This window comes from Schistocerca cancellata, unplaced genomic scaffold (genome assembly GCF_023864275.1).
Source record: "Schistocerca cancellata isolate TAMUIC-IGC-003103 unplaced genomic scaffold, iqSchCanc2.1 HiC_scaffold_1093, whole genome shotgun sequence".
Lineage (NCBI taxonomy): Eukaryota > Metazoa > Arthropoda > Insecta > Orthoptera > Acrididae > Schistocerca > Schistocerca cancellata.
Genome location: NW_026047092.1, coordinates 1887633 through 1909031, shown reverse-complemented (window position 1 = coordinate 1909031; position 21399 = coordinate 1887633).

Here is a 21399-nt window from a genome sequence, read left to right as displayed (position 1 = left end):
GGCAGCAATAGACCCATGGAGTCAAGTCGGCTGGAGGACGATGTATTGAATCGGGACGCAATTTGAGTGATCCATCGTCATTAGGAGGACCTGAACGTTACAATTCACTATCAGTTTTTTGTCCCATTCGATAATCTAGACTCACAGCAGAACGGCCATCAGGTGCCCGAGGCAGCAATAGACCCATGGAGTCAAGTCGGCTGGAGGACGATGTATTGAATCGGGACGCAATTTGAGTGATCCATCGTCATTAGGTGGCCCTGAACGTTACAATTCACTATCAGTTTTTCGTCCGATTCGAAAATCTTTCACTCACAGCAGAACGGCCATAAGGTGCCCGAGCCAGCAATAGACGCATGGAGACAAGTCTGCTGGAGGACGATGTATTGAATCGGGACGCAATTTGAGTGATCCATCGTCATTAGGAGGCCCTGAACGTTACAATTCACTATCAGTTTTTCGTCCCATTCGATAATCTAGAGTCACAGCAGAACGGCCATAAGGTGCCCGAGGCAGCAATAGTCCCATGGAGTCAACTCGGCTGGAGGACGATGTATTGAATCGGGACGCAATTTGAGTGATCCATCGTCATTAGGAGGCCCTGAACGTTACAATTCACTATCAGTTTTTCGTCCCATTCGATAATCTAGATTCACAGCAGACCGGCCATATGGTGCCTGAGGCAGCAATAGACCCATGGATTCAACTCGGCTGGAGGACGATGTATTGAATCGAGACGCAATTTGCGTGGTCCATCGTCATTAGTTGGCCCTGAATGTTACAATTCACTATCAGTTTTTCGTCCGATTCGAAAATCTTTGACTCACAGCAGAACGGCCATAAGGTGCCCGAGGCAGCAATAGACGCATGGAGACAAGTCTGCTGGAGGACAATGTATTGAATCGGGACGCAATTTGAGTGTTCCATTGTCATTAGGAGGCCCTGAACGTTACAATTCACTATCAGTTTTTCGTCCCATTCGATAATCTAGACTCACAGCAGAACGGCCATAAGGTGCCCGAGGCAGCAATAGACCCATGGAGACAAGTCGGCTGGGGACGATGTATTGAATCGGGACGCAATTTGAGTGATCCATCGTTATTAGGTGGCCCTGAAAGTTACAATTCACTATCAGTTTTTCGTCCGATTCGAAAATCTTTGACTCACAGCAGAACGGCCATAAGGTGCCCGAGGCAGCAATAGACCCATGAAGTCAAGTCTGCTGGAGGACGATGTATTGAATCAGGACGCAATTTGGGTGATCCATCGTCATTAGGTGGCCCTGAACGTTACAATTCACTATCAGTTTTTCATCCCATTCTATAATCTAGACTCACAGCTGCCCGAGGCAGCAATAGTCCCATGGAGTCAAGTCGGCTAGTGGACGATGTACTGAATCGGGACGCAATTTGTGTGGTCCATCGTCATTAGGTGGCCCTGAATGTTACAAATCACTATCAGTTTTTCGTCCGATACGAAAATCTTTCAGTCACAGCAGGCCTGCCATAAGGTGCCCGAGGCAGCAATAGACCCATGGAGACAAGTCTGCTGGAGGACGATGTATTGAATCAGGAGGCAATTTGAGTGATCCATCGTCATTAGGTGGCCTGAACGTTACAATTCACTATCAGTTTTTCGTCCCATTCGATAATCTAGACTAACAGCAGATCGGCCATAAGGTGCCCGAGGCAGCAATAGACCCATGGAGACAAGTCGGCTGGGGACGATGTATTGAATCGGGACGCAATTTGAGTGATCCGTCGTTATTAGGTGGCCCTGAAAGTTACAATTCACTATCAGTTTTTCGTCCGATTCGAAAATCTTTGACTCACAGCAGAACGGCCATAAGGTGCCCGAGGCAGCAATAGACCCATGAAGTCAAGTCTGCTGGAGGACGACGTAATGAATCGGGACGCAATTTGAGTGATCCATCGTCATTAGGAGGCCCTGAACGTTACAATTCACTATCAGTTTTTCGTCCCATTCGATAATCTAGACTCACAGCAGAACGGCCATAAGGTGCCCGAGGCAGCAATAGACCCATGGAGACAAGTCGGCTGGGGACGATGTATTGAATCGGGACGCAATTTGAGTGATCCATCGTTATTAGGTGGCCCTGAAAGTTACAATTCACTATCAGTTTTTCGTCCGATTCGAAAATCTTTGACTCACAGCAGAACGGCCATAAGGTGCCCGAGGCAGCAATAGACCCATGAAGTCAAGTCTGCTGGAGGACGATGTATTGAATCAGGACGCAATTTGGGTGATCCATCGTCATTAGGTGGCCCTGAACGTTACAATTCACTATCAGTTTTTCATCCCATTCTATAATCTAGACTCACAGCTGCCCGAGGCAGCAATAGTCCCATGGAGTCAAGTCGGCTAGTGGACGATGTACTGAATCGGGACGCAATTTGTGTGGTCCATCGTCATTAGGTGGCCCTGAATGTTACAAATCACTATCAGTTTTTCGTCCGATACGAAAATCTTTCAGTCACAGCAGGCCTGCCATAAGGTGCCCGAGGCAGCAATAGACCCATGGAGACAAGTCTGCTGGAGGACGATGTATTGAATCAGGAGGCAATTTGAGTGATCCATCGTCATTAGGTGGCCCTGAACGTTACAATTCACTATCAGTTTTTCGTCCCATTCGATAATCTAGACTAACAGCAGATCGGCCATAAGGTGCCCGAGGCAGCAATAGACCCATGGAGACAAGTCGGCTGGAGGACGATGTATTGAATCGGGACGCAATTTGAGTGATCCATCGTCATTAGGTGGCCCTGAACGTTACAATTCACTATCAGTTTTTCGTCCGATTCGAAAATCTTTCACTCACAGCAGAACGGCCATAAGGTGCCCGAGCCAGCAATAGACGCATGGAGACAAGTCTGCTGGAGGACGATGTATTGAATCGGGACGCAATTTGAGTGATCCATCGTCATTAGGAGGCCCTGAACGTTACAATTCACTATCAGTTTTTCGTCCCATTCGATAATCTAGAGTCACAGCAGAACGGCCATAAGGTGCCCGAGGCAGCAATAGTCCCATGGAGTCAACTCGGCTGGAGGACGATGTATTGAATCGGGACGCAATTTGAGTGATCCATCGTCATTAGGAGGCCCTGAACGTTACAATTCACTATCAGTTTTTCGTCCCATTCGATAATCTAGATTCACAGCAGACCGGCCATATGGTGCCTGAGGCAGCAATAGACCCATGGAGTCAACTCGGCTGGAGGACGATGTATTGAATCGAGACGCAATTTGCGTGGTCCATCGTCATTAGTTGGCCCTGAATGTTACAATTCACTATCAGTTTTTCGTCCGATTCGAAAATCTTTGACTCACAGCAGAACGGCCATAAGGTGCCCGAGGCAGCAATAGACGCATGGAGACAAGTCTGCTGGAGGACAATGTATTGAATCGGGACGCAATTTGAGTGTTCCATTGTCATTAGGAGGCCCTGAACGTTACAATTCACTATCAGTTTTTCGTCCCATTCGATAATCTAGACTCACAGCAGAACGGCCATAAGGTGCCCGAGGCAGCAATAGACCCCTGGAGACAAGTCGGCTGGGGACGATGTATTGAATCGGGACGCAATTTGAGTGATCCATCGTTATTAGGTGGCCCTGAAAGTTACAATTCACTATCAGTTTTTCGTCCGATTCGAAAATCTTTGACTCACAGCAGAACGGCCATAAGGTGCCCGAGGCAGCAATAGACCCATGAAGTCAAGTCTGCTGGAGGACGATGTATTGAATCAGGACGCAATTTGGGTGATCCATCGTCATTAGGTGGCCCTGAACGTTACAATTCACTATCAGTTTTTCATCCCATTCTATAATCTAGACTCACAGCTGCCCGAGGCAGCAATAGTCCCATGGAGTCAAGTGGGCTAGTGGACGATGTACTGAATCGGGACGCAATTTGTGTGGTCCATCGTCATTAGGTGGCCCTGAATGTTACAAATCACTATCAGTTTTTCGTCCGATACGAAAATCTTTCAGTCACAGCAGGCCTGCCATAAGGTGCCCGAGGCAGCAATAGACCCATGGAGACAAGTCTGCTGGAGGACGATGTATTGAATCAGGAGGCAATTTGAGTGATCCATCGTCATTAGGTGGCCCTGAACGTTACAATTCACTATCAGTTTTTCGTCCCATTCGATAATCTAGACTAACAGCAGATCGGCCATAAGGTGCCCGAGGCAGCAATAGACCCATGGAGACAAGTCGGCTGGGGACGATGTATTGAATCGGGACGCAATTTGAGTGATCCGTCGTTATTAGGTGGCCCTGAAAGTTACAATTCACTATCAGTTTTTCGTCCGATTCGAAAATCTTTGACTCACAGCAGAACGGCCATAAGGTGCCCGAGGCAGCAATAGACCCATGAAGTCAAGTCTGCTGGAGGACGACGTAATGAATCGGGACGCAATTTGAGTGATCCATCGTCATTAGGAGGCCCTGAACGTTACAATTCACTATCAGTTTTTCGTCCATTCGATAATCTAGACTCACAGCAGAACGGCCATAAGGTGCCCGAGGCAGCAATAGACCCATGGAGTCAAGTCCGCTGGAGGACGATGTATTGAATCGGGACGCAATTTGAGTGATGCATCGTCATTAGGTGGCCCTGAACGTTACAATTCACTATCAGTTTTTCGTCCCATTCGATAATCTAGACTCACAGCAGAACGGCCATAAGGTGCCCGAGGCAGCAATAGACCCATGGAGACAAGTCTGCTGGAGGACGATGTATTGAATCGGGACGCAATTTGAGTGATCCATCGTCATTATGTGGCCCTGAACGTTACAATTCACTATCAGTTTTTCGTCCCATTCGATAATCTAGACTCACAGCAGAACGGCCATAAGGTGCCCGAGGCAGCAATCGACCCATGGAGACAAGTCGGCTGGGGACGATGTATTGAATCGGGACGCAATTTGAGTAATCCATCGTCATTAGGTGGCCCTGAACGTTACAATTCACTATCAGTTTTTCGTCCCATTCGATAATCTAGATTCACAGCAGAACGGCCATAAGGTGCCCGAGGCAGCAATAGACCCATGGAGTCAACTCGGCTGGAGGACGATGTATTGAATCGGGACGCAATTTGCGTGGTCCATCGTCATTAGGTGGCCCTGAATGTTACAATTCACTATCTGTTTTTCGTCCGATTCGAAAATCTTTGACTCACAGCAGAACGGCCATAAGGTGCCCGAGGCAGCAATAGACGCATGGAGACAAGTCTGCTGGAGGACGATGTATTGAATCGGGACGCAATTTGAGTGTTCCATCGTCATTAGGACGCCCTGAACGTTACAATTCACTATCAGTTTTTCGTCCGATTCGAAAATCTTTGAGTCACAGCAGACCTGCCATAAGGTGACCGAGGCAGCAATAGACCCATGGAGACAAGTCTGCTGGAGGACGATGTATTGAATCGGGACGCAATTTGAGTGATCCATCGTCATTAGGTGGCCCTTAACGTTACAATTCACTATCAGTTTTTCATCCCATTCAATAATCTAGACTCACAGCTGCCCGAGGCAGCAATAGTCCCATGGAGTCAACTCGGCTAGTGGACGATGTACTGAATCGGGACGCAATTTGAGTGATCCATCGTCATTAGGAGGCCCTGAACGTTACAATTCACTATCAGTTTTTCGTCCCATTCGATAATCTAGACTCACAGCAGAACGGCCATAAGGTGCCCGAGGCAGCAATAGACCCATGGAGTCAAGTCGGCTGGAGGACGATGTATTGAATCGGGACGCAATTTGAGTGATCCATCGTCATTAGGAGGCCCTGAACGTTACAATTCACTATCAGTTTTTCGTCCCATTCGATAATCTAGACTCACAGCAGAGCGGCCATAAGGTGCCCGAGGCAGCAATAGACCCATGGGGTCAAGTCGGCTGGAGGACGATGTATTGAATCGGGACGCAATTTGAGTGATCCATCGTCATTAGGTGGCCCTGAACGTTACAATTCACTATCAGTTTTTCGTCCCATTCGATAATCTAGACTCACAGCAGAACGGCCATAAGGTGCCCGAGGCAGCAATAGACCCATGGAGACAAGTCTGCTGGAGGACGATGTATTGAATCGGGACGCAATTTGAGTGATCCATCGTCATTAGGAGGCCCTGAACATTACAATTCACTATCAGTTTTTCGTCCCATTCGATAATCTAGATTCACAGCAGACCGGCCATATGGTGCCTGAGGCAGCAATAGACCCATGGAGTCAACTCGGCTGGAGGACGATGTATTGAATCGAGACGCAATTTGCGTGGTCCATCGTCATTAGTTGGCCCTGAATGTTACAATTCACTATCAGTTTTTCGTCCGATTCGAAAATCTTTCACTCACAGCAGAACGGCCATAAGGTGCCCGAGCCAGCAATAGACGCATGGAGACAAGTCTGCTGGAGGACGATGTATTGAATCGGGACGCAATTTGAGTGATCCATCGTCATTAGGAGGCCCTGAACGTTACAATTCACTATCAGTTTTTCGTCCCATTCGATAATCTAGAGTCACAGCAGAACGGCCATAAGGTGCCCGAGGCAGCAATAGTCCCATGGAGTCAACTCGGCTGGAGGACGATGTATTGAATCGGGACGCAATTTGAGTGATCCATCGTCATTAGGAGGCCCTGAACATTACAATTCACTATCAGTTTTTCGTCCCATTCGATAATCTAGATTCACAGCAGACCGGCCATATGGTGCCTGAGGCAGCAATAGACCCATGGAGTCAACTCGGCTGGAGGACGATGTAATGAATCGAGACGCAATTTGCGTGGTCCATCGTCATTAGTTGGCCCTGAATGTTACAATTCACTATCAGTTTTTCGTCCGATTCGAAAATCTTTGACTCACAGCAGAACGGCCATAAGGTGCCCGAGGCAGCAATAGACGCATGGAGACAAGTCTGCTGGAGGACAATGTATTGAATCGGGACGCAATTTGAGTGTTCCCTTGTCATTAGGAGGCCCTGAACGTTACAATTCACTATCAGTTTTTCGTCCCATTCGATAATCTAGACTCACAGCAGAACGGCCATAAGGTGCCCGAGGCAGCAATAGACCCATGGAGACAAGTCGGCTGGGGACGATGTATTGAATCGGGACGCAATTTGAGTGATCCATCGTTATTAGGTGGCCCTGAAAGTTACAATTCACTATCAGTTTTTCGTCCGATTCGAAAATCTTTGACTCACAGCAGAACGGCCATAAGGTGCCCGAGGCAGCAATAGACCCATGAAGTCAAGTCTGCTGGAGGACGATGTATTGAATCAGGACGCAATTTGGGTGATCCATCGTCATTAGGTGGCCCTGAACGTTACAATTCACTATCAGTTTTTCATCCCATTCTATAATCTAGACTCACAGCTGCCCGAGGCAGCAATAGTCCCATGGAGTCAAGTCGGCTAGTGGACGATGTACTGAATCGGGACGCAATTTGTGTGGTCCATCGTCATTAGGTGGCCCTGAATGTTACAAATCACTATCAGTTTTTCGTCCGATACGAAAATCTTTCAGTCACAGCAGGCCTGCCATAAGGTGCCCGAGGCAGCAATAGACCCATGGAGACAAGTCTGCTGGAGGACGATGTATTGAATCAGGAGGCAATTTGAGTGATCCATCGTCATTAGGTGGCCCTGAACGTTACAATTCACTATCAGTTTTTCGTCCCATTCGATAATCTAGACTAACAGCAGATCGGCCATAAGGTGCCCGAGGCAGCAATAGACCCATGGAGACAAGTCGGCTGGGGACGATGTATTGAATCGGGACGCAATTTGAGTGATCCGTCGTTATTAGGTGGCCCTGAAAGTTACAATTCACTATCAGTTTTTCGTCCGATTCGAAAATCTTTGACTCACAGCAGAACGGCCATAAGGTGCCCGAGGCAGCAATAGACCCATGAAGTCAAGTCTGCTGGAGGACGACGTAATGAATCGGGACGCAATTTGAGTGATCCATCGTCATTAGGTGGCCCTGAACGTTACAATTCACTATCAGTTTTTCGTCCCATTCGATAATCTAGACTCACAGCAGAACGGCCATAAGGTGCCCGAGGCAGCAATAGACCCATGGAGACAAGTCTGCTGGAGGACGATGTATTGAATCGGGACGCAATTTGAGTGATCCATCATCATTAGGAGGACCTGAACGTTACAATTCACTATCAGTTTTTTGTCCCATTCGATAATCTAGACTCACAGCAGAACGGCCATAAGGTGCCCGAGGCAGCAATAGACCCATGGCGTCAAGTCGGCTGGAGGACGATGTATTGAATCGGGACGCAATTTGAGTGATCCATCGTCATTAGGTGGCCCTGAACGTTAAAATTCACTATCAGATTTTCGTCCGATTCGAAAATCTTTGAGTCACAGCAGGCCTGCCATAAGGTGCCCGAGGCACCAATAGACCCATGGAGAAAAGTCTGCTGGAGGACGATGTATTGAATCGGGACGCAATTTGAGTGATCCATCGTCATTATGTGGCCCTGAACGTTACAATTCACTATCAGTTTTTCGTCCCATTCGATAATCTAGACTCACAGCAGAACGGCCATAAGGTGCCCGAGGCAGCAATCGACCCATGGAGACAAGTCGGCTGGGGACGATGTATTGAATCGGGACGCAATTTGAGTAATCCATCGTCATTAGGTGGCCCTGAACGTTACAATTCACTATCAGTTTTTCGTCCCATTCGATAATCTAGATTCACAGCAGAACGGCCATAAGGTGCCCGAGGCAGCAATAGACCCATGGGGTCAACTCGGCTGGAGGACGATGTATTGAGTCGGGACGCAATTTGCGTGGTGCATCGTCATTAGGTGGCCCTGAATGTTACAATTCACTATCAGTTTTTCGTCCGATTCGAAAATCTTTGACTCACAGCAGAACGGCCATATGGTGCCCGAGGCAGCAATAGACGCATGGAGACAAGTCTGCTGGAGGACGATGTATTGAATCGGGACGCAATTTGAGTGTTCCATCGTCATTAGGAGGCCCTGAACGTTACAATTCACTATCAGTTTTTCGTCCGATTCGAAAATCTTTGAGTCACAGCAGGCCTGCCATAAGGTGCCCGAGGCAGCAATAGACCCATGGAGACAAGTCTGCTGGAGGACGATGTATTGAATCAGGACGCAATTTGAGTGATCCATCGTCATTAGGTGGCCCTGAACGTTACAATTCACTATCAGTTTTTCGTCCCATTCGATAATCTAGACTCACAGCAGAACGGCCATAAGATGCCCTAGGCAGCAATAGACCAATGGAGACAAGTCGGCTGGGGACGATGTATTGAATCGGGACGCAATTTGAGTGATCCATCGTCATTAGGTGGCCCTGAACGTTACAATTCACTATCAGTTTTTCGTCCCATTCGATAATCTAGACTCACAGCAGAACGGCCATAAGGTGCCCGAGGCAGCAATAGACCCATGGAGTCAACTCGGCTGGAGGACGATGTATTGAATCGGGACGCAATTTGCGTGGTCCAACGAAATTAGGTGGCCCTGAATGTTACAATTCACTATCAGTTTTACGTCCGATTCGAAAATCTTTGACTCACAGCAGAACGGCCATAAGGTGCCCGAGGCAGCAATAGACGCATGGAGACAAGTCTGCTGGAGGACGATGTATTGAATCGGGACGCAATTTGAGTGTTCCATCGTCATTAGGAGGCCCTGAACGTTACAATTCACTATCAGTTTTTCGTCCGATTCGAAAATCTTTGAGTCACAGCAGGCCTGCCATAAGGTGACCGAGGCAGCAATAGACCCATGGAGACAAGTCTGCTGGAGGACGATGTATTGAATCGGGACGCAATTTGAGTGATCCATCGTCATTAGGTGGCCCTGAACGTTACAATTCACTATCAGTTTTTCATCCCATTCTATAATCTAGACTCACAGCTGCCCGAGGCAGCAATAGTCCCATGGAGTCAAGTCGGCTAGTGGACGATGTACTGAATCGGGACGCAATTTGTGTGGTCCATCGTCATTAGGTGGCCCTGAATGTTACAAAACACTATCAGTTTTTCGTCCGATACGAAAATCTTTGACTCACAGCAGAACGGCCATTAGGTGCCCGAGGCAGCAATCGACCCATGGAGACAAGTCTGCTGGAGGACGACGTATTGAATCGGGACGGAATTTGAGTGATCCATCGTCATTAGGAGGCCCTGAACGTTACAATTCACTATCAGTTTTTCGTCCCATTCGATAATCTAGAGTCACAGCAGAACGGCCATAAGGTGTCCGAGGCAGCAATAGACCCATGGAGTCAACTCGGCTGGAGGACGATGTATTGAATCGGGACGCAATTTGAGTGATCCATCGTCATTAGGAGGCCCTGAACGTTACAATTCACTATCAGTTTTTCGTCCCATTCGATTATCTAGACTCACAGCAGAACGGCCATAAGGTGCCCGAGGCAGCAATAGACCCATGGAGTCAAGTCGGTTGGAGGACGATGTATTGAATCGGGACGCAATTTGAGTGATCCATCGTCATTAGGTGGCCCTGAACGTTACAATTCACTATCAGTTTTTCGTCCCATTCGATAATCTAGACTCACAGCAGAACGGCCATAAGGTGCCCGAGGCAGCAATAGACCCATGGAGACAAGTCGGCTGGGGACGATGTATTGAATCGGGACGCAATTTGAGTGATCCATCGTCATTAGGTGGCCCTGAACGTTACAATTCACTATCAGTTTTTCGTCCCATTCGATAATCTAGATTCACAGCAGAATGGCCATAAGGTGCCCGAGGCAGCAATAGACCCATGGAGTCAACTCGGCTGGAGGACAATGTATTGAATCGGGACGCAATTTGCGTGGTCCATCGTCATTAGGTGGCCCTGATTGTTACAATTCACTATCAGTTTTTCGTCCGATACGAAAATCTTTGACTCACAGCAGAACGGCCATTAGGTGCCCGAGGCAGCAATCGACCCATGGAGACAAGTCTGCTGGAGGACGACGTATTGAATCGGGACGCAATTTGAGTGATCCATCGTCATTAGGAGGCCCTGAACGTTACAATTCACTATCAGTTTTTCGTCCATTCGATAAACTAGACTCACAGCAGAACGGCCATAAGGTGCCCGAGGCAGCAATAGACCCATGGAGTCAAGTCGGCTGGAGGACGATGTATTGAATCGGGACGCAATTTGAGTGATCCATCGTCATTAGGAGGCCCTGAACGTTACAATTCACTATCAGTTTTTCGTCCCATTCGATAATCTAGACTCACAGCAGAACGGCCATAAGGTGCCCGAGGCAGCAATAGACCCATAGGGTCAAGTCGGCTGGAGGACGATGTATTGAATCGGGACGCAATTTGAGTGATCCATCGTCATTAGGTGGCCCTGAACGTTACAATTCACTATCAGTTTTTCGTCCCATTCGATAATCTAGACTCACAGCAGAACGGCCATAAGGTGCCCGAGGCAGCAATAGACCCATGAAGTCAAGTCTGCTGGAGGACGACGTAATGAATCGGGACGCAATTTGAGTGATCCATCGTCATTAGGAGGCCCTGAACGTTACAATTCACTATCAGTTTTTCGTCCATTCGATAATCTAGACTCACAGCAGAACGGCCATAAGGTGCCCGAGGCAGCAATAGACCCATGGAGTCAAGTCCGCTGGAGGACGATGTATTGAATCGGGACGCAATTTGAGTGATCCATCGTCATTAGGTGGCCCTGAACGTTACAATTCACTATCAGTTTTTCGTCCCATTCGATAATCTAGACTCACAGCAGAACGGCCATAAGGTGCCCGAGGCAGCAATAAACCCATGGAGACAAGTCTGCTGGAGGACGATGTATTGAATCAGGACGCAATTTGAGTGATCCATCGTCATTAGGTGGCCCTGAACGTTACAATTCACTATCAGTTTTTCGTCCCATTCGATAATCTAGACTCACAGCAGAACGGCCATAAGATGCCCTAGGCAGCAATAGACCAATGGAGACAAGTCGGCTGGGGACGATGTATTGAATCGGGACGCAATTTGAGTGATCCATCGTCATTAGGTGGCCCTGAACGTTACAATTCACTATCAGTTTTTCGTCCCATTCGATAATCTAGACTCACAGCAGAACGGCCATAAGGTGCCCGAGGCAGCAATAGACCCATGGAGTCAACTCGGCTGGAGGACGATGTATTGAATCGGGACGCAATTTGCGTGGTCCAACGAAATTAGGTGGCCCTGAATGTTACAATTCACTATCAGTTTTACGTCCGATTCGAAAATCTTTGACTCACAGCAGAACGGCCATAAGGTGCCCGAGGCAGCAATAGACGCATGGAGACAAGTCTGCTGGAGGACGATGTATTGAATCGGGACGCAATTTGAGTGTTCCATCGTCATTAGGAGGCCCTGAACGTTACAATTCGCTATCAGTTTTTCGTCCGATTCGAAAATCTTTGAGTCACAGCAGGCCTGCCATAAGGTGACCGAGGCAGCAATAGACCCATGGAGACAAGTCTGCTGGAGGACGATGTATTGAATCGGGACGCAATTTGAGTGATCCATCGTCATTAGGTGGCCCTGAACGTTACAATTCACTATCAGTTTTTCATCCCATTCTATAATCTAGACTCACAGCTGCCCGAGGCAGCAATAGTCCCATGGAGTCAAGTCGGCTAGTGGACGATGTACTGAATCGGGACGCAATTTGTGTGGTCCATCGTCATTAGGTGGCCCTGAATGTTACAAAACACTATCAGTTTTTCGTCCGATACGAAAATCTTTGACTCACAGCAGAACGGCCATTAGGTGCCCGAGGCAGCAATCGACCCATGGAGACAAGTCTGCTGGAGGACGACGTATTGAATCGGGACGGAATTTGAGTGATCCATCGTCATTAGGAGGCCCTGAACGTTACAATTCACTATCAGTTTTTCGTCCCATTCGATAATCTAGAGTCACAGCAGAACGGCCATAAGGTGTCCGAGGCAGCAATAGACCCATGGAGTCAACTCGGCTGGAGGACGATGTATTGAATCGGGACGCAATTTGAGTGATCCATCGTCATTAGGAGGCCCTGAACGTTACAATTCACTATCAGTTTTTCGTCCCATTCGATTATCTAGACTCACAGCAGAACGGCCATAAGGTGCCCGAGGCAGCAATAGACCCATGGAGTCAAGTCGGTTGGAGGACGATGTATTGAATCGGGACGCAATTTGAGTGATCCATCGTCATTAGGTGGCCCTGAACGTTACAATTCACTATCAGTTTTTCGTCCCATTCGATAATCTAGACTCACAGCAGAACGGCCATAAGGTGCCCGAGGCAGCAATAGACCCATGGAGACAAGTCGGCTGGGGACGATGTATTGAATCGGGACGCAATTTGAGTGATCCATCGTCATTAGGTGGCCCTGAACGTTACAATTCACTATCAGTTTTTCGTCCCATTCGATAATCTAGATTCACAGCAGAATGGCCATAAGGTGCCCGAGGCAGCAATAGACCCATGGAGTCAACTCGGCTGGAGGACAATGTATTGAATCGGGACGCAATTTGCGTGGTCCATCGTCATTAGGTGGCCCTGATTGTTACAATTCACTATCAGTTTTTCGTCCGATACGAAAATCTTTGACTCACAGCAGAACGGCCATTAGGTGCCCGAGGCAGCAATCGACCCATGGAGACAAGTCTGCTGGAGGACGACGTATTGAATCGGGACGCAATTTGAGTGATCCATCGTCATTAGGAGGCCCTGAACGTTACAATTCACTATCAGTTTTTCGTCCATTCGATAAACTAGACTCACAGCAGAACGGCCATAAGGTGCCCGAGGCAGCAATAGACCCATGGAGTCAAGTCGGCTGGAGGACGATGTATTGAATCGGGACGCAATTTGAGTGATCCATCGTCATTAGGAGGCCCTGAACGTTACAATTCACTATCAGTTTTTCGTCCCATTCGATAATCTAGACTCACAGCAGAACGGCCATAAGGTGCCCGAGGCAGCAATAGACCCATAGGGTCAAGTCGGCTGGAGGACGATGTATTGAATCGGGACGCAATTTGAGTGATCCATCGTCATTAGGTGGCCCTGAACGTTACAATTCACTATCAGTTTTTCGTCCCATTCGATAATCTAGACTCACAGCAGAACGGCCATAAGGTGCCCGAGGCAGCAATAGACCCATGAAGTCAAGTCTGCTGGAGGACGACGTAATGAATCGGGACGCAATTTGAGTGATCCATCGTCATTAGGAGGCCCTGAACGTTACAATTCACTATCAGTTTTTCGTCCATTCGATAATCTAGACTCACAGCAGAACGGCCATAAGGTGCCCGAGGCAGCAATAGACCCATGGAGTCAAGTCCGCTGGAGGACGATGTATTGAATCGGGACGCAATTTGAGTGATCCATCGTCATTAGGTGGCCCTGAACGTTACAATTCACTATCAGTTTTTCGTCCCATTCGATAATCTAGATTCACAGCAGAATGGCCATAAGGTGCCCGAGGCAGCAATAGACCCATGGAGTCAACTCGGCTGGAGGACAATGTATTGAATCGGGACGCAATTTGCGTGGTCCATCGTCATTAGGTGGCCCTGATTGTTACAATTCACTATCAGTTTTTCGTCCGATACGAAAATCTTTGACTCACAGCAGAACGGCCATTGGGTGCCCGAGGCAGCAATCGACCCATGGAGACAAGTCTGCTGGAGGACGACGTATTGAATCGGGACGCAATTTGAGTGATCCATCGTCATTAGGTGGCCCTGAACGTTACAATTCACTATCAGTTTTTCGTCCCATTCGATAATCTAGACTCACAGCAGAACGGCCATAAGGTGCCCGAGGCAGCAATAGACCCATGGAGACAAGTCGGCTGGGGACGATGTATTGAATCGGGACGCAATTTGAGTGATCCATCGTCATTAGGTGGCCCTGAACGTTACAATTCACTATCAGTTTTTCGTCCCATTCGATAATCTAGATTCACAGCAGAATGGCCATAAGGTGCCCGAGGCAGCAATAGACCCATGGAGTCAACTCGGCTGGAGGACAATGTATTGAATCGGGACGCAATTTGCGTGGTCCATCGTCATTAGGTGGCCCTGATTGTTACAATTCACTATCAGTTTTTCGTCCGATACGAAAATCTTTGACTCACAGCAGAACGGCCATTAGGTGCCCGAGGCAGCAATCGACCCATGGAGACAAGTCTGCTGGAGGACGACGTATTGAATCGGGACGCAATTTGAGTGATCCATCGTCATTAGGAGGCCCTGAACGTTACAATTCACTATCAGTTTTTCGTCCATTCGATAAACTAGACTCACAGCAGAACGGCCATAAGGTGCCCGAGGCAGCAATAGACCCATGGAGTCAAGTCGGCTGGAGGACGATGTATTGAATCGGGACGCAATTTGAGTGATCCATCGTCATTAGGAGGCCCTGAACGTTACAATTCACTATCAGTTTTTCGTCCCATTCGATAATCTAGACTCACAGCAGAACGGCCATAAGGTGCCCGAGGCAGCAATAGACCCATAGGGTCAAGTCGGCTGGAGGACGATGTATTGAATCGGGACGCAATTTGAGTGATCCATCGTCATTAGGTGGCCCTGAACGTTACAATTCACTATCAGTTTTTCGTCCCATTCGATAATCTAGACTCACAGCAGAACGGCCATAAGGTGCCCGAGGCAGCAATAGACCCATGAAGTCAAGTCTGCTGGAGGACGACGTAATGAATCGGGACGCAATTTGAGTGATCCATCGTCATTAGGAGGCCCTGAACGTTACAATTCACTATCAGTTTTTCGTCCATTCGATAATCTAGACTCACAGCAGAACGGCCATAAGGTGCCCGAGGCAGCAATAGACCCATGGAGTCAAGTCCGCTGGAGGACGATGTATTGAATCGGGACGCAATTTGAGTGATCCATCGTCATTAGGTGGCCCTGAACGTTACAATTCACTATCAGTTTTTCGTCCCATTCGATAATCTAGACTCACAGCAGAACGGCCATAAGGTGCCCGAGGCAGCAATAAACCCATGGAGACAAGTCTGCTGGAGGACGATGTATTGAATCAGGACGCAATTTGAGTGATCCATCGTCATTAGGTGGCCCTGAACGTTACAATTCACTATCAGTTTTTCGTCCCATTCGATAATCTAGACTCACAGCAGAACGGCCATAAGATGCCCTAGGCAGCAATAGACCAATGGAGACAAGTCGGCTGGGGACGATGTATTGAATCGGGACGCAATTTGAGTGATCCATCGTCATTAGGTGGCCCTGAACGTTACAATTCACTATCAGTTTTTCGTCCCATTCGATAATCTAGACTCACAGCAGAACGGCCATAAGGTGCCCGAGGCAGCAATAGACCCATGGAGTCAACTCGGCTGGAGGACGATGTATTGAATCGGGACGCAATTTGCGTGGTCCAACGAAATTAGGTGGCCCTGAATGTTACAATTCACTATCAGTTTTACGTCCGATTCGAAAATCTTTGACTCACAGCAGAACGGCCATAAGGTGCCCGAGGCAGCAATAGACGCATGGAGACAAGTCTGCTGGAGGACGATGTATTGAATCGGGACGCAATTTGAGTGTTCCATCGTCATTAGGAGGCCCTGAACGTTACAATTCGCTATCAGTTTTTCGTCCGATTCGAAAATCTTTGAGTCACAGCAGGCCTGCCATAAGGTGACCGAGGCAGCAATAGACCCATGGAGACAAGTCTGCTGGAGGACGATGTATTGAATCGGGACGCAATTTGAGTGATCCATCGTCATTAGGTGGCCCTGAACGTTACAATTCACTATCAGTTTTTCATCCCATTCTATAATCTAGACTCACAGCTGCCCGAGGCAGCAATAGTCCCATGGAGTCAAGTCGGCTAGTGGACGATGTACTGAATCGGGACGCAATTTGTGTGGTCCATCGTCATTAGGTGGCCCTGAATGTTACAAAACACTATCAGTTTTTCGTCCGATACGAAAATCTTTGACTCACAGCAGAACGGCCATTAGGTGCCCGAGGCAGCAATCGACCCATGGAGACAAGTCTGCTGGAGGACGACGTATTGAATCGGGACGGAATTTGAGTGATCCATCGTCATTAGGAGGCCCTGAACGTTACAATTCACTATCAGTTTTTCGTCCCATTCGATAATCTAGAGTCACAGCAGAACGGCCATAAGGTGTCCGAGGCAGCAATAGACCCATGGAGTCAACTCGGCTGGAGGACGATGTATTGAATCGGGACGCAATTTGAGTGATCCATCGTCATTAGGAGGCCCTGAACGTTACAATTCACTATCAGTTTTTCGTCCCATTCGATTATCTAGACTCACAGCAGAACGGCCATAAGGTGCCCGAGGCAGCAATAGACCCATGGAGTCAAGTCGGTTGGAGGACGATGTATTGAATCGGGACGCAATTTGAGTGATCCATCGTCATTAGGTGGCCCTGAACGTTACAATTCACTATCAGTTTTTCGTCCCATTCGATAATCTAGACTCACAGCAGAACGGCCATAAGGTGCCCGAGGCAGCAATAGACCCATGGAGACAAGTCGGCTGGGGACGATGTATTGAATCGGGACGCAATTTGAGTGATCCATCGTCATTAGGTGGCCCTGAACGTTACAATTCACTATCAGTTTTTCGTCCCATTCGATAATCTAGATTCACAGCAGAATGGCCATAAGGTGCCCGAGGCAGCAATAGACCCATGGAGTCAACTCGGCTGGAGGACAATGTATTGAATCGGGACGCAATTTGCGTGGTCCATCGTCATTAGGTGGCCCTGATTGTTACAATTCACTATCAGTTTTTCGTCCGATACGAAAATCTTTGACTCACAGCAGAACGGCCATTAGGTGCCCGAGGCAGCAATCGACCCATGGAGACAAGTCTGCTGGAGGACGACGTATTGAATCGGGACGCAATTTGAGTGATCCATCGTCATTAGGAGGCCCTGAACGTTACAATTCACTATCAGTTTTTCGTCCATTCGATAAACTAGACTCACAGCAGAACGGCCATAAGGTGCCCGAGGCAGCAATAGACCCATGGAGTCAAGTCGGCTGGAGGACGATGTATTGAATCGGGACGCAATTTGAGTGATCCATCGTCATTAGGAGGCCCTGAACGTTACAATTCACTATCAGTTTTTCGTCCCATTCGATAATCTAGACTCACAGCAGAACGGCCATAAGGTGCCCGAGGCAGCAATAGACCCATAGGGTCAAGTCGGCTGGAGGACGATGTATTGAATCGGGACGCAATTTGAGTGATCCATCGTCATTAGGTGGCCCTGAACGTTACAATTCACTATCAGTTTTTCGTCCCATTCGATAATCTAGACTCACAGCAGAACGGCCATAAGGTGCCCGAGGCAGCAATAGACCCATGAAGTCAAGTCTGCTGGAGGACGACGTAATGAATCGGGACGCAATTTGAGTGATCCATCGTCATTAGGAGGCCCTGAACGTTACAATTCACTATCAGTTTTTCGTCCATTCGATAATCTAGACTCACAGCAGAACGGCCATAAGGTGCCCGAGGCAGCAATAGACCCATGGAGTCAAGTCCGCTGGAGGACGATGTATTGAATCGGGACGCAATTTGAGTGATCCATCGTCATTAGGTGGCCCTGAACGTTACAATTCACTATCAGTTTTTCGTCCCATTCGATAATCTAGACTCACAGCAGAACGGCCATAAGGTGCCCGAGGCAGCAATAGACCCATGGAGACAAGTCTGCTGGAGGACGATGTATTGAATCGGGACGCAATTTGAGTGATCCATCGTCATTAGGAGGACCTGAACGTTACAATTCACTATCAGTATTTTGTCCCATTCGATAATCTAGACTCACAGCAGAACGGCCATAAGGTGCCCGAGGCAGCAATAGACCCATGGCGTCAAGTCGGCTGGAGGACGATGTATTGAATCGGGACGCAATTTGAGTGATCCATCGTCATTAGGTGGCCCTGAACGTTAAAATTCACTATCAGATTTTCGTCCGATTCGAAAATCTTTGAGTCACAGCAGGCCTGCCATAAGGTGCCCGAGGCACCAATAGACCCATGGTGAAAAGTCTGCTGGAGGACGATGTATTGAATCGGGACGCAATTTGAGTGATCCATCGTCATTATGTGGCCCTGAACGTTACAATTCACTATCAGTTTTTCGTCCCATTCGATAATCTAGACTCACAGCAGAACGGCCATAAGGTGCCCGAGGCAGCAATCGACCCATGGAGACAAGTCGGCTGGGGACGATGTATTGAATCGGGACGCAATTTGAGTAATCCATCGTCATTAGGTGGCCCTGAACGTTACAATTCACTATCAGTTTTTCGTCCCATTCGATAATCTAGATTCACAGCAGAACGGCCATAAGGTGCCCGAGGCAGCAATAGACCCATGGGGTCAACTCGGCTGGAGGACGATGTATTGAGTCGGGACGCAATTTGCGTGGTGCATCGTCATTAGGTGGCCCTGAATGTTACAATTCACTATCAGTTTTTCGTCCGATTCGAAAATCTTTGACTCACAGCAGAACGGCCATATGGTGCCCGAGGCAGCAATAGACGCATGGAGACAAGTCTGCTGGAGGACGATGTATTGAATCGGGACGCAATTTGAGTGTTCCATCGTCATTAGGAGGCCCTGAACGTTACAATTCACTATCAGTTTTTCGTCCGATTCGAAAATCTTTGAGTCACAGCAGGCCTGCCATAAGGTGCCCGAGGCAGCAATAGACCCATGGAGACAAGTCTGCTGGAGGACGATGTATTGAATCAGGACGCAATTTGAGTGATCCATCGTCATTAGGTGGCCCTGAACGTTACAATTCACTATCAGTTTTTCGTCCCATTCGATAATCTAGACTCACAGCAGAACGGCCATAAGATGCCCTAGGCAGCAATAGACCAATGGAGACAAGTCGGCTGGGGACGATGTATTGAATCGGGACGCAATTTGAGTGATCCATCGTCATTAGGTGGCCCTGAACGTTACAATTCACTATCAGTTTTTCGTCCCATTCGATAATCTAGACTCACAGCAGAACGGCCATAAGGTGCCCGAGGCAGCAATAGACCCATGGAGTCAACTCGGCTGGAGGACGATGTATTGAATCGGGACGCAATTTGCGTGGTCCAACGAAATTAGGTGGCCCTGAATGTTACAATTCACTATCAGTTTTACGTCCGATTCGAAAATCTTTGACTCACAGCAGAACGGCCATAAGGTGCCCGAGGCAGCAATAGACGCATGGAGACAAGTCTGCTGGAGGACGATGTATTGAATCGAAACGCAATTTGAGTGTTCCATCGTCATTAGGAGGCCCTGAACGTTACAATTCACTATCAGTTTTTCGTCCGATTCGAAAATCTTTGAGTCACAGCAGGCCTGCCATAAGGTGACCGAGGCAGCAATAGACCCATGGAGACAAGTCTGCTGGAGGACGATGTATTGAATCGGGACGCAATTTGAGTGATCCATCGTCATTAGGTGGCCCTGAACGTTACAATTCACTATCAGTTTTTCATCCCATTCTATAATCTAGACTCACAGCTGCCCGAGGCAGCAATAGTCCCATGGAGTCAAGTCGGCTAGTGGACGATGTACTGAATCGGGACGCAATTTGTGTGGTCCATCGTCATTAGGTGGCCCTGAATGTTACAAAACACTATCAGTTTTTCGTCCGATACGAAAATCTTTGACTCACAGCAGAACGGCCATTAGGTGCCCGAGGCAGCAATCGACCCATGGAGACAAGTCTGCTGGAGGACGACGTATTGAATCGGGACGGAATTTGAGTGATCCATCGTCATTAGGAGGCCCTGAACGTTACAATTCACTATCAGTTTTTCGTCCCATTCGATAATCTAGAGTCACAGCAGAACGGCCATAAGGTGTCCGAGGCAGCAATAGACCCATGGAGTCAACTCGGCTGGAGGACGATGTATTGAATCGGGACGCAATTTGAGTGATCCATCGTCATTAGGAGGCCCTGAACGTTACAATTCACTATCAGTTTTTCGTCCCATTCGATTATCTAGACTCACAGCAGAACGGCCATAAGGTGCCCGAGGCAGCAATAGACCCATGGAGTCAAGTCGGTTGGAGGACGATGTATTGAATCGGGACGCAATTTGAGTGATCCATCGTCATTAGGTGGCCCTGAACGTTACAATTCACTATCAGTTTTTCGTCCCATTCGATAATCTAGACTCACAGCAGAACGGCCATAAGGTGCCCGAGGCAGCAATAGACCCATGGAGACAAGTCGGCTGGGGACGATGTATTGAATCGGGACGCAATTTGAGTGATCCATCGTCATTAGGTGGCCCTGAACGTTAC